Here is a 6,000-nt window from a genome sequence, read left to right as displayed (position 1 = left end):
CATCCACCGGTCACCAGTTAGAACTCATTCTTGCTTTCATTCAGTGTATTAGAGGGTGGGTGTCTGTTTGTTTTGTTTATAGGCAGCAAAGCATCAGAAAATTCCCATAAAGCTGGAGCATTAAATCTTATTTCTGTCCTTGATAATAAATGGTAATTTTATTTATTTTGTGGTGGCAGTGGATTCCTGGAATACTTCCATAGATCAATTATTGCCAAGTATAAGAAATATCTATGAAGTCCAAGCATCCTAGTATCCTAAAACCTTCAGGGAAAAGTTAGAAACAGAGCAGGTGATATTATGGGTAAGAGCATAGTGAGTTTTTAAAATAGCACTTGGATGACCTAAGATGTCAGAACTGGAGACAAGGGTGTGTGTTTGTCAATATAGCCTTCATGTTTTACAGACTCCTAAGGGAACAAGGGAAGATACAATTTCACCTTTTCTGTGCCAAAACATTTTAATTATATCTCCTTCCAAGTACAGCGGTTCAGTAACCAAGGAGCTGACATTGATGCATGTGTTGATAAAGCTGCAAACATTCAAAATGAGATTAACAAAGATTTTGAGCAAAGGGTGACAGCTAATTTTGCACAGTGTTCTGCATCTAATTCAGAGCACTGTAATAATAGAATATTTTATAACTGTTTTGTTATTCAAAATGACTTTTATGACGCATGTATGTTTGTGGATATCTTTGTATTGTGCTGAAGGAATTATCTGTCCTGTGGTTTAAAACTATTTGAATTTGTTATGACCTTGAAATAATATTAAAGAGAAGAAAAGCTTCTCATTGTGACTTTTTTTTTCTTTTTGAAAATCATACTTCATCTTTGGAACTCTTGATTCACCCTAATTAATCTTGAACATACAAGCTAGAAAAGAGATAGTGAGTGCAAATACATTACTGTGATAATCCTTAGTATGCATTAATAAAATGAGCAAGAAAAGTTATATTCAGTTAGTAAGTTGATGAAACTCCAGTTGCTTTGTGTTCTTGGGCTCTTTTTAGCACATCTCTGTATTTCTTTTTCATTCTCCATTTGAAGCTAATTGACAGTCTTCTTTCATTTCTACAATTTCACTCTTTTCTTCTCCTCTCACTTCTCCATCTGCTTTCACTTTTGTTTGCTTGGCCGTCTCTCATCCCAACTTGATAATGAGGAATGCAGTGTGACCCTGACCTCTATCAGCCCATGCGTGACCTTCTGACTCTACCATATAACCTTTGACCTTCTCTTTGACAGCTTGATTAATTACCCTGTGTTATGATTTATGAGTAAGTGCTATGTAAAAATAATAGACAACAGGTGGTCCTCTGAAAACTTTTTGTGGCATGTTTTCTTTCACTGACTAACTTGATGATCTATTTGAAGTAGGAGACTTATCTAGGATAATCTATGTTGGTCCATACTACAGTTATTTTATATCTTGCATACAGCATGAAAATTCGTGAAACTGCCAATTGAAGGATAATCCTGATGAATATTTTATAAAATATTTGGAGGGTGCACCTTAATGCATCTTGAGAAGCCCAAAAGGGAGTCAGGTGACATTTCAGGCATTTCAGTGCCAGGTCACGTCTTGAGAAAATTGCAGAAATAATAGAGGGACATTTTCCAAGCAGAGCTGCAGCTCCAACGCTGTGTTTACTTTAACGCTTCACTAGTGACTTCTGATTGGCTGTCATGACCTCATCTCATTGTTGCACCTAAGTTGTTGCAACAGTGACATATGCATATCGTTCTTGGGAAGACGAGAGTAAGCATAACATAGCTCTTTCAGAAGAGATGAATGGACAGCTGTTTGTCCATTTTAACTGTGGGTAGTTATGGATAACACACTTGGAGTTTCATTTGCCTTGAGGTTGAACACCTGTCTTCTTTCAAGCGAAGCAGGTAGAATGCTGAACTTGAAGAATATGATTGATTTATCTATGTAAAATGATCTCCTACAGAGCTTTGCCTGGAGACTGAAATGGATAGTTCCATGGGTCAAAAGATTCTAGTGTGACCCTTGACCTCTCTGGTCATATGTGGCTTCAAGTATTGGCAAGTTAATGTGCAGAGCTGAGTACTTTCAGTTGATTTTTTTTTTATTTAGCCACACACAAGAGATTTTAAAAGCTGTAGAATTTGCCCCTATTTTCCATTCTCTTTATAATTGGTAATTAATACACAAACTTTGATAAATCTTTAGTTTTTATAGTTTCATTTGGGGTGAAAAGTAGTTTTTTTAACAGCTGTTTTTAGGTTTCTGTCAACACATTCTTGATAAGTAAATTTCTGTGCTGACTTAATATCTCTAGCAAAGTTTCCTGTGTGTCCTTTGTGGTGGACATCACCTATCTGTTTCAGCCTATGCCACTGTTTGCTGATGGAATGATAAATTATTATTTATTAGTAAGTGCATTTTAGTCTTCACAGTAAGAGATCCTGGGATCCTGTGTTTTTTATGTTAATCACAGCAAATAGTTGTGTTTAAAAAGAATGCCATGTTTTAGCACTAAACCTTTGTGTGAACCTCAGGTTAAGATCCTGTAATTTAGAATTTATAAATACAGACCTGTAAATGAAACCACAGTTATACTTCCACATGCATAGAAATGGAGTCTTCGGAATTAAACTTGTATTTGTATTCCTTTTAATTAAACTTGTATTCCTTTTAAACTTGTATTTGTCTACTTGAATATCTTTTTGATCTATACTGCAAGTCAAACCTAAGAGTGAGTTAACGACTTTTGCGTGCATATTGAAAGCGATTTAGTAAATCATTGTAAAAGATGTTCTAAGCCTTATGGAGTTGCATTTTTAGATAACCAGTTTAATAATTTTATCTTGTTAAAAGTAACAGAAGAGCTTTCCACGTGTTTTTGGAATGCTGCAACTTCGCATCCTATGGGACTTTCACATATTAAAAGAAAGGTTCAATGTAGCATTCAGGATTCTAGGCCGATGTTATAAGGATCCCTTGTTAAGGGGAGCAGTACATAGTTCTTTATAATACACTTAATGTCTGATTTTATTTTGTAGTTTTATAAAACTTTAATAAAGATCACATTAGCAATCTTTTTTACTTAGCTTACTGTATATTATTGAATTATTGAGAATAGAATTATTTTTAAGTCACTATATGTTCTAGTTGTTGAAGTTTAAGTTCTAAAAAAATTGTTGATGATTTGTCTCTGCTTTGTCTTACTTTATTTTCTTTGACACCTTGGTTGCTATATATTAGTGTTGCCATTATCAAAGTCTTTGAATCTTATATAAAGGTATTCTCGACATTGTATGTAAGAGAGAAAGGAAAGGACAGGTGAAGTTTGGGTATATGTCTGTGGTTAGAATGTAAGTAAGACAATGCAAATACCCATGCGGGCTTTATTCTACTTTTTATAAACTTGTTAAAACTGACCTTTGTACCTGAACATTGTACCAGTTTATTATGAAAATCATAATTCAAAATACTAGTATTTTCATGATCAGAATTGTAATTAAATTTGCAACTCTGACTTTTGAAGGAAATATTTATGATTATTAGTGATCACTATTATTTTAATTAAAATGACAATTTGAAATATCTAAAGGACAAAATATTCTTTAAATTAAAGAATTTTTTAATTTTAAATTAATTAAAGACAATAATTAAATTGTTTCAGAATTTATTACTGACGTTTAAATTTTTAAAATTCTCAAATTGATTTACATTTTGATTTTAAAATGGTATCATTTTTCTTCTGTTGATGCCTCAGTGAAAAATTATCATTGTACCTTTAGAAAATTGAATAAATGAGTCATGTAATTCTCAGTTACATAATCAATAACTTTGACAAATACTACTTCTTTGATGAATTATGGATGTATATAGTTTATATTTATTTAGATGGGACATCTCACATTTTGGAATCCATTTAAAATCAACTAGGTTCAAGGTTTTTGGTTTGTTTTTTTTTTTCAGTCTGACTTCCAAAAATGAGATCAAAATGTTCATAGGGTCTGATGATATGGAGATGCCCAGAGGGGTCTGACGGTGCCGAGATAATAGCTAGGTGATTAAGTTATATATCAGTTTAGTAACTCTGGTGATTGTTAGATTTGCTCAGTTGTCCTCATTTCTAATCCTTGTTATATTATTATATTAATTATCACATGAGCATCATCTAATATAATCAATAATTAAAGTGTCACTTTGTTGCCTAAGTTTGAATATTCCTATCATTATTAAATTGTGGTAATCAGTGCTTTTGCACCTCTTATGAAATTTAAGATTCTATTTCGGCTTTTTAACTTGTGTATGAGTATGAAAAGCTCTGTGTGTGTGTATGTGTGCACGCACGTGTGTTTGTCAGAAAAGGCAGGGAAGAAATGACAAGAGACCACTTACTCCCAGTACAGATCCAGTGGGGATGCAGTTTTCTTTTTGGCCTGTGGTGACCTTTAGAGGCAGTGTACTGAATGTCTGCATTTCACCATGGTTAGCAGAGTGTAACCATGCTCTTTAATTTACTTTGGTGGGAGGAGAAGGTATAGGTAAAATTTGAGACGGGCGTGAACAGTTGTAAAAGACACAAGGAAGAGGGTTAGGAACTTCCTTCAAATGTGATTTTAATAATTAGTCAAGTGTGTCCAACTGTAGAAAATCACCAAGTGACAATCTGTCTACCTGACAGAGATCACAATGAATTACAAGACGTTTGAATAGCTATACAGATTAGAATAAAGTGGGCCCAAATAAAATGTCTTTTGTTGGTAAAACTTTGACCCAACAACTAACAAACTTAAAAAAGAAAGTATGCAACATCTCTTTTGCCGTGAAGTAAAATGTTTAAATTCTTAAAACTACTTTCTAAGTGGTTCCTAAGTGGCATTTATGTAAAAGTTTTATTGAAGGATCTGTTGAATAGTGTGGTATTTTGTTCATCATGTTGGCATATATTATTAGACAGTTTCCACACGTATAAAAGGATTATATCTTAATTAATAGTCCTATCACAAAACCAGAACTCCAGTGATCTTGAAATTTCCAAACCAGCAATGGTTTTAGTCAACAATGTCCTCTGACGAGCCATAAAAGTGAAAGAATTCCAATGGCACTTGCAACTAGTTCATGAGACGAAACAAAAACAAAAAATCACAACCCCAGTGGACCATATCTCAAAGAACGAACTTGGGGCTATGTCAAGATTATACTGTCAGTATTTTTAAATATATCTTCTTATGTTTGGTTTTGTTTTTAAAAGCAGTTGAAATCTGAAATTCATGTACAAATTTCTATGGTTATAGTTTGAAACATTACATTTGTTTTAGTAAGGATGGAGAATTTACAAATTTTATTTTCTGTGCTCCTGATATTTTTGTCTTAATATATTACGTTTCTAGGTATGACCTGGAAGGGTCTTTTTACAAGATCATAATTAGGACATTCATAATACAGAATTGAATAGAAAAGACACATAAATTGCTTAAATGTTTTCCATTCTTCAAACTTGGTACTGGTTGCTGTATTTCTAATGTTTAGATTAATTCATCAGTTCAGTCTAAATGTCTGATGATTCTAATACCTGCAGAAATGTTTGCCTTGTAGAAGTGAGAAGCAGGAAAATATGTTTGAAATCTAAAGCCCTTATAGCTCAAAAGTTGTGATTTTAAACTTTGGAAATTTCAGTCTCCAGGCACTCATTCTTAAATAAGATAGCCTATTACTGTGACCTGAGACATGAAACAAATTTCAAGATTAAACAGTGTTTCCACTCATCGTCCTGTTGGTTTATTTTGCTCTGTGATTTCTTAGTCTTTCCGTATGGAAAGACAGTAAGGTCCAAGGTAGGTACACAGGTGATATACTTTTCTAAAAACACACATTTGTGGTTTGAGTGTATTCCCCTGTGTGGTAATTTATTTTAATCACACTGGGAATAGATTGTATTTTTCATTTAAAATTCATCCTTTTTCTCTGTTTTTATCCTTATAGATAATCTGTGCTTATTTGTCCATATAATAAAGG

At 33.2% G+C, this 6,000-nt stretch overlaps 1 protein-coding gene across 17 annotated transcripts in view; it reads left to right on the top strand.

Moving 5' to 3' along the window:
• Fam172a (family with sequence similarity 172 member A) overlaps positions 1–6,000 on the top strand; it is a 483,175-nt gene that overhangs the window by 197,796 nt on the left and 279,379 nt on the right. The gene's annotated exons all lie outside the window — the stretch shown is intronic.

Source organism: Peromyscus californicus, unplaced genomic scaffold (assembly GCF_007827085.1).
Source record: "Peromyscus californicus insignis strain IS unplaced genomic scaffold, ASM782708v3 Scaffold_18__1_contigs__length_77618521, whole genome shotgun sequence".
NCBI lineage: Eukaryota > Metazoa > Chordata > Mammalia > Rodentia > Cricetidae > Peromyscus > Peromyscus californicus.
Note: the sequence above shows the minus strand (reverse complement) of the source record. Positions and strands in the feature narration are given on the sequence as shown.